This window comes from Myzus persicae, unplaced genomic scaffold, assembly GCF_001856785.1.
Source record: "Myzus persicae strain clone G006 unplaced genomic scaffold, MPER_G0061.0, whole genome shotgun sequence".
NCBI lineage: Eukaryota > Metazoa > Arthropoda > Insecta > Hemiptera > Aphididae > Myzus > Myzus persicae.
In genome coordinates, this window is record NW_019104046.1 from 71,101 (window position 1) to 80,494 (window position 9,394).

Sequence of the window (9,394 nt, forward strand, 5' to 3'; positions counted from 1 at the left end):
ATCACAACTTAATTTCCTTTCCTACAAAATATAGTATTGTTTCGCTTTCCGATATCATTTTGTCAACTGAGCAGACTTCTAGCTCTCCGTCATCTTCTGTAACTCTTTATTCGTTCTCTCTCTCGTTCCATTATTCTTTACCACGTGTAATTTAAAAACGTAATGCGACTTATTTGCTCATTATTCGTAAGTCATTTTTTTCTCCTATATAATATACAATAATGTGCAAATGTTTCCAAGTACTGCATTTGTGTATTTTATTTTACGTACGATTTACGTTTACTATAGTTGTATTGTTAACGTGTTCAGTTCACCTTTAAGTACCTTTATGTGTTTTTCAAGGCGAATCTTTAAGACAGGCGTTATTAGTTATTACTTAATTCCGTAAAAAAAAAACCCAAAAATGCCTATTAATAATTAATATTATCCTTGTCTTATAAGACGGTATGGTTTACAATGGTGTACCTAAATTGCCTATACGTTACGCCGCGTAACACAATATTACACTATGGGGTATAATTATTATATAATAATAATACAATATATTTATTTAATTATTTACTGTGTACTCAATAATTATGTTATTATTAAATGTTCATGTTTTTTTTTTTATCAAAAAAATTCACTTTTGGAATTATTGTTGAAAAAACCTAAAATTTTTAATCTCTATAAATAGCTTAAACACAGTCAACATACTTAGAACATTTTACTGGAAATGACTAATGGCAACTTCTGGTGGAAATTTGAACTATCTGAAGAAATTTGTCTTTAGTTACAATAAAATTAGAAAAATCGATTTAGTCAAGAACTGGTTTTTACCGTGAAAATACCCGTTTTCCTAATTAATAATTATTAAGTTTTTCTTGTAGCAGTTCAAACATAGGCATTATAATTAGGCACAATTTGTTCTTATAAACATTCATAACTTATGAATCTCTAACAACATACTCTTATGTTTAGCACAGTAAATCTGATGACATTAATACTACAATTAGAAAAGTTGTGACAGAAGTGTTGTTCGGTAGCCGCTACTGAACACGAGGTAATTTGATTTTTGTTTTAGATATTTTATTACTTTTTTTCAGGGTTACCTACCAACTATGAATTATACACTGACATATTATTTAGTATGCATATAAGTCTGGTCAAAATTATTTTAATCTAATGGGTACAGTAATTAATCATTCAATTCAATTTTGACTGATAATAATAATTGTTATACAATTTACTTATAGTAAAAGTTTTCTTGTATACTCTTTGTAAATTGTTTTAAATAGAGAAATAAATATAGAATAAATTCGTTAAATTAAAAAATAGTAAAATTTGTCATACCTTTTAACGGTTTGTAATTTTTGGGTCGGTGATCTGGCATCTTGAAGACGTCATATTCAATGTTTTGCTAGGTAGCTTTTACTAGGTGTATACTTTGACTAATTCCTAACAATCATTAAAACGATTTATATGTATATATTTATGTAGTTGTCAAACTTCATGTTGAGACTATTCATTTCTGATGTCTTTAATATTAATGATTAATAAACATTTAATTAATATTATGCTTGTTGTATAATACAGTATTTTACAAAGGTGTACCTCAATTGCCTATACGTTATGCCGCGTAAGACAATTGTATATTATTTTAATGTTCAAACAAAAACCGTCGATATTTATAATTGGTAGAACACGTAACGTATATATATTTGAAAATAATTTTGTTTCTTAGTTATTTAAATTAAATATAGTATATTTTCTTCGAAAAAAAATAGTAGAGTTGATATGAAGATATACTTAAGAAATGTTATGACATTATATTAATGGTCTCTAAACTTGACATTAATTATTACATATTTATATCACCTCTGCTGACTGTAATACTGACTAGGATCATTCATCCTTGAATATCTAGAACACTGCAATACCAGAAAAGGACAAAAAGTGTATTATTATCTATGGTAGTATCAGACATCTGTAAAATTACAAAAACGATATAAAAATATTATTATATTTTTGTATACATTTATTTTGCTTGAATTATTTTTATTATTTTGCTTATGATTATTATTTATATTTAAAATGAATATACTTCATGCTTAAATAAATTTGTTGATACTATTACTAAAATTAGAAAAATCATAAAAAAGTGAGGGTCAGTAGTCGCTACTGAAAATAGATTTTTGAAAAATATATTTTATACTTTTTTCAGTGTGCAATGCTAATCATAAATAATATAATACTGACATATTTATAAAATATATTTCAGATTACAGATTATTCGTTATTTGATTATGTGAATATTATCGAAACATGATGCGACGTTCATAAATCTTATGATAAATCTGTCGTAGGAAAAAGACATAATATTATTCTTGAATAATCGATTTAAGTGCATAAAACATTTCAACGTGTAACAATTAACGAAAAAAACTATAGACTTATTACCTAACCCAGATATAATTAACAAAAACTAAATAAAAAAATATGTAAATATATTAAGCAAAAGGAAATGCGATCGCTGGATGGTTTCTTCCCCCGCCCTATTCATGTTTCTAAATTTACTGTAGCACATATTCTTATTATGTTTTTATGAATAGATTGTAATGATTGTATATTCTCTTATAAAAATTAAATTAAAAAAACACGTAACAATACAAATTATAAGTTATATAACTTACTACTCAATATGCATTGTATTAAAATAATATTTGTTATAAATATTTTAATACGTACAATAATATAGATGACGAGTTTATGTGTATATATACATTCAAAGCAATACTTAAAGCAATCTACCAAGTAAACTAAATCAATACATATTTTAATATTACATAACATTTATTTTTTATTTTATTTTTATTTTTAAATATTTATTATTTTTATTTTTATTTAGTTATATTTTTTGAACATTTTTCTAAGTGCACTATGCGTTAATTTGAACATAGCGAACCATTTGAGTAAAATTATTATCGTTCATATTTGAGGCCCATTTGAGTACCTACAACCCGGCGGCGCACTTTGTTTGCATATTCAATTCATAAAATCGTAAATTCATTACGTCTGCAGTATGAATAGAACAAATAAATAATCCAACATTTTGGCTGAACACCATAAAATTATGTTTAATATTAATTAAATTCGAGTAAACAAGCGGTGGTTATGTAAACAAAATACTATTAGTCTTAACTCTTATCAAAAGTCAATAACATTTTTTCAAAACAGCGCTGCTTACACTAATATGCTGCTGAGCAATACAATAGTGTTTAGAACTGTATTTTCACGAAGAATTCTCATGTGTTTATTGAAAAAAAAAATGATTGATCGTAATATTATGCATTGATGGTTTGATCTTTGACCTCAAAATATGCAACATAATATTATACTGTATCGTAAATGAAGCTTCCTTCTATTTAATATTGTTACTGTTCAGTATATATAAGATTTGTTTCAGAACATTATTATCTTTACCTACATCTCAACACATAATTAACCTACATTTTTACTCTCCATATCGATTATATTGTGCGTCATTTTTGATTTTAGTTCTGGGTGGGATCAAAATAATTATATATTATATTATTAAATTAATACGACGTGGCTTTTTTTATACTCTATTATATGATTGCAACCAGAGATGGAAAATTTTTAAAATTTTTATAAATAAATATGTTTTGGGCTGGAAAACATATTTATAATTAATTGATTTTCCCTGTAGAAGATAAACATCGAGTAGAACAGAATAGAGTATAATATATGAAGTACACCTAAAATTCAAAATGTTGCTATTATACTCATATTGCAGTTTACTTAAAAATTTATTATTAATGATCAGGACTACCAATTTTTCGATAACAGAATAATTATTTTTTCTGTATCGTGGCTTAATTTATTTTGTTTATTTTGTTTATTTTGTTTATTTTGTTTTTTTGTTATGTTTTTGTATTATTATCTATTACTATTGTTTGTTGTCTTCGTTTAATTTTTGTTTTCGTTTAATAATGCTGTTTACAAAATTTGAAGTTTTCTATCCCTAGTTAAAATTTAAAACGAAACTTCTCATCGTCATCAACTGACGCTAAATTTGGTTGGAATAACAATAATATTGTTTAAAATATATTTTAATCGCGAAAATTAGGTGACTATATAAACATTATATATCTACAATAGCATATTATTATTTTAGAATCAATACCGAATTCGAAGGTTATTATAATAATATACTGTAGTCTGTCACTAACAACTGTTGTTTAACGCATAATTATTGCAATAAAAATGACAAAATGCTCATAATATTTTAATAAATTCCATTTATTGACCGAGAGTGCGATAACGACGGTTTTAGTATTTTCACAGCTCAATTATTATTAAACTTTCTGTGGCCAACCCACACAATGCGAACGATAAAATATATTTTTATGATTATTTTTCTGTTCTTGTATTTACACCATTAATAAAAAAAAATATATATCACATTATGCTTACACTAATTATTATACTTTTTACATTATTTCAGAACGTCTGTCAGCGCATTGTATCACTAACTAAGCCGACAATGCAAGCAATTCGGTCGTCTTTCTATAAATGTATTATATTATTATTATTAATTCATAATGTTGCATGTAAACTACGGCCCAGTGTTGATTTCAAAATTGTTAAGTTGAAAAATTGTCGTTGGCATATGTTCAGGCATTTATTGGAACTATGAACATTTTTTTTAAATAATAATTTAACTTTGTTTACATTTTATCTGGCATCAATTTTATTTTATATTTAATTAAAATATGTATTATTTTTAAAATCATGTTTTCAAAGTGCAACATGTAACGTCACGCTTAGGTATGGTACGGGTTACCGGTAATAAAATATTTTTACCCTTGAAATTGTATTATAACTTTGCCATATTATATAATATTATCTCGGGTGACAGTCGTCCTTCTTCCGGTAAATAGTCCGAAAAATACATTTGCCAAACGGTACAATTTGCAGCACCAACAGCAGCAATAACCGTCATGAATATATTTAAAAAAAATAAAGCCGACCATTTCCGGGCAAACCCTCGTCGCATAATATTTGATGTTTCAAACTTAAAACAATGTAACTCGTAGATAATTTATTAGTTTTTCGATTCAAAGTTGAATCAAAATGAAATTAAAAAAAAAGTCATCGAAAATAATGTTTAAAAAAATAAAGCTGACCATTTTCGGACAAACCGTGGTCGTATAATACTGGACGTTTCATACTTACAACAATCTAAGGCGTAGATAATTGGTTATTCGATTTCAAGTCGAGTCGAAACGAAATAAAAAAGAATGGTTAGTCGAAGCTGCAATACATGATTTATTATACTGCTAATGATATGGAGTGCAAAATGTTGCGGCGCTATATCGGTTATCCGATATTAAATCTAATAAAAACAAATATATTAACCGAGCAATGATTTGACCTAGTTGTTATATTTTAAATTACCTATATATGTATAATATTATATTATAATAACGTACGATGTACACATTGCAGTATTTTTTTTTAATGAAACTAGAACAATGATGATTATAATGTTTTGATAAACAATGCAGTGTATATACACATCGATGCGCAGTTACGACGTCCAATTAATGCATCTTCTTGACATGCCAATTCGGATGGTTCTTAAATGTTTTTCAATTGAGAATATTGTTCAGCACCATCGATATTACATCCAATACGTTTTCGATCGTTGTGGGACAGATTTTATTTTATAATTCACGCGTTCATCCTGTATCATAAGTTATAAGTGTTATAAGTTATAATAAGTGTTAATAACCATTGCTCGGAACTTCATGCATTTGTATACGTATTTCATAGGAAGCCGTATATTTTAAAATCTGATTTGATACAAAACCGTTTTATGATACATACAATCGAATTTAAAAACGATGTACTGAATACACCCTTACATATATACTCATGATAACTTTGTATAAATATATTTAAAATGTAGAATAATTCTGAATAATTGTACTATCAGGAAATGGTACAATGTATGGAATATAGATCAATACTATTTGTTGGAGAGAAAGAGTGTAATTCAAAAATCACCAGTTTCCAATTGACAAAAAAAAGTTTAACTGGCCATTTTTTACTTATTATTGATTAGTTTTTTTAAATTCATATAAAGTTAATATTTAAATCGATTTTTAACAACCAGTGTTAATATTTTAAATTGATTGATTTAATATTTAAAACGACTATAGTGAACGTTATTATAACGCTGAAACCAATAATTGCATGTCGTTTGCCCTTTCTTACATATTATCTATTATAGATTACTGAATTAATATTCCCATGTAATATATTGAATGTATATTTAATTTATGCACATATTGACATTTGACTTGTGTAGTATGGTCGCAAATGAATAAAAAATATTCATTATTGTGAGAAAGGACACATATTGTCATGTCATAATTAATAATATAATAAAATATGGTAAAATAATTTTTTTTTTTTTGAAGTATGAACTTTACCATTTTATGACATTACCGTATTCGAAAATAATAAAAACATTTGTAGTTTGAATAAATTACAGAAATTACCTATAAAATGTTAATTATCTAAATCATAAATAAACATTTGCTTTATTTATTAAACTTTTGCATGATACGCGTTTGATGATACATACATTTATTTATTTAAACTTAGTTCATTATAATTATCATAATAAGAGCTGATACCAAAGAGCTATGTATTCCAATCACTGACCCTAGCTCATATTTGCAGGTATACGGAGTTTTTATATTATATTCATGTAGAACTCGTTACTTATGTAATATAATTCTGAAATTCTTAAAATTGTCACATAATTTACTATAAGTATATACATGTGTATTTAAATTACACTGCAAGTATTAAATTCAATCACGCAATTAAAAAATGTTTGAATAACACAGGTCTGAGGACAATTATACATACACATATATTTAATTATCATATGAATGTTATGAGCATTATAATTCATTATTAATAATATGCTTCATTTCGGAGGTTCAGTACACTATTATAATATTATTCCATTATTTTAGAATAGTTTTTTAATATGTCCATACTGTAGAAATCGAATTAATTAGTCCGTACAAATAATTTTTACTTTGTGTGGTAATAATAATTTTATACTTTAATAAATAAAGCACCAAATTAAAGGAGATAAAAGTGATACTAATCGATGGTTAAACAGATATTTAAATAGCAAAGAAGTCACTGTCCCTAATACAATTCGTATTGGAAACACACTAGATTTACTCACGATTTCCTGATTGCTAGAATGGATATGCCAAACCTGTGGAACCGAATTTTCCGTTAAACACACACTCGCCGACTGTTTAAAATACAATCTACATCGGATTGATCTTAAGATATAAAACAGCCTTGACACCGCAATTGGACGAATCAAACATGAACATAACCTAGACTTAATCAATTTTCTCAAACTAACTAATTTGTGTAAATGTATTAGAAAAAAAATTGTTATTATGTACCAAATTATATTCATAGAACCACAATGTAAAAATCGTTATTTAAATAATGGCTTGTGTTTTCTACATTTTTTTTCGATCAATAATAATAAAAAAAAATAGTAATAATTTTACAATAGAGAGTGATTCAGAATTGTACTCGTATCATAAATCGTACGGTATAAAATAGATCAATAATATACATACACATACGAAATATTTGATCATACACACGTGCTATTATATAATAATATATTGTCAAACCATCAATCAAACAATTTATCGGTCATGGGCTTGATCAGTAATAAATGTTTGGCAAATAAGACGTCCGCTTTCCAAAGCACTAATAAGACGTAATAACGGACGACTTAATGTAAATTGCGTAGATCAGAGTGGTCCAACCTTTTTTTTCAGTCCACAGGCCAATTTATACTTTCAAATTAAATCATTCGAAAACACTGTCGCTCGCCACGGATTATTAATTTTCTTATTAGTGCAAAATTACGACCCATATGGAGTGAATATTATACTGTATAATATATTATAGTATATTAACGATCTGGTGCTACCGGATTTATGCTTTACTACAATATTATTAAATTATTTTAAAATACAGTTCCATACTATATACAAGTTGTCCCGTTTAGCGTTGCCCGTGCCAAATTTTTTTTTCGAACCGATTTGAGTAACACTTTTTTAGTTTATCGCTATATAAACGCAAATAAAGAACAATAAAAAAAATTAAATGTATATATATATATATATATTAAAAATCAATCTATAATTATTCTTAATTCATTAAATACCTAACAAAACGTAGCATGTTGCTATTATAGATATTTTTCACATAATAAACTGTACTAATATCTACGACTCCTCAATTTTATTTTCCATTAAAGTACTATGCTAGAATTATTTAATGTGGCTTGGTGAATGGTATGGCCTGGTCGTAAGCTCGATACGCGGAAATGCTCCGAGTTAGTTACCGATTTGCGTTGCTAGCTCCCGAATGGGTGAACATCCGGGTTTTTAGCGACAAAAATCCTTGCCACACATACATATGTGTTCCAACCAACCTTTCCCCTCACACAGTAACAGGCTAATGACGTTAGTGGTTGAAGCCTTAGTTTTAATAAAAAAAAAAAAGCAATATTTAATTTTTTTACTACTAATCTTTATTTATTTATTACTTCTGTATGAGTGACTAAACTCTTCCTAAACGGCTGGACCGATTTCAATGACATTTTTTTGTGTGCGATTAAGTCGTTAGGGTCGATTAAGGGTCCTTTGTTAAAGATTCAAAATTGGACCCTGTAGGCATGACTTGGAGAGGAGCTCAAACAGGCATTTTGAGATTTAAGATAATTATAAACGATTGTTATTGGTTACATTAGAAATAATTAGTAGATATTAGTATTTTTTGTTATGGTTGTCATTAGTTACTAGGGCAGATGAGGTAAAATCATGCAAATCGTCACTTTTGTGGTTTCGAACAAAGAAATGGCATCTTAAATATGACAGTTTAATGAATGTTTGTAGATAATTTAGATATCCGAAAACGATTTAACTAAAGGGTAGCTCTGTAGTTTACACATGATTTTTTTCAATTTACCTACCTACAAAAAAGAAATTTTTTATAGCATATACATTTATACATTTTTTTATAAATAAAAATATTAAAAATACATTGTATAACGTAGGGTGGGATAGCTAATTATATAACTATGTAGTAATATACAATGGAATTAACGGAAACCTTATAAAGAAACAAAAAAAGTATTATTTTTTCGTGAGCTGCCCTTTAGTTATCTAAAGGTCCTATATACTATAGAGGTTAAAAAATAAGCTATAAATATGTGATATAATTTTTTATTGAAAACGGTGCTTTAGTTCTTGAGGCAATTAACGTC

General features: G+C 26.9%; 1 long non-coding RNA gene across 1 annotated transcript; it reads right to left on the reverse strand.

The window, feature by feature from the left end:
- Positions 1-642: 642 nt before the first annotated feature.
- On the reverse strand, positions 643-5,720 carry LOC111038050. Its single transcript, XR_002604934.1, has 3 exons — positions 5,239-5,720; positions 1,858-1,910; positions 643-1,437 (listed from the first exon to the last, which is right to left on the reverse strand). It is a non-coding gene; the product is annotated as an uncharacterized LOC111038050 (long non-coding RNA).
- Between the last annotated feature and the right edge of the window lie 3,674 nt (positions 5,721-9,394).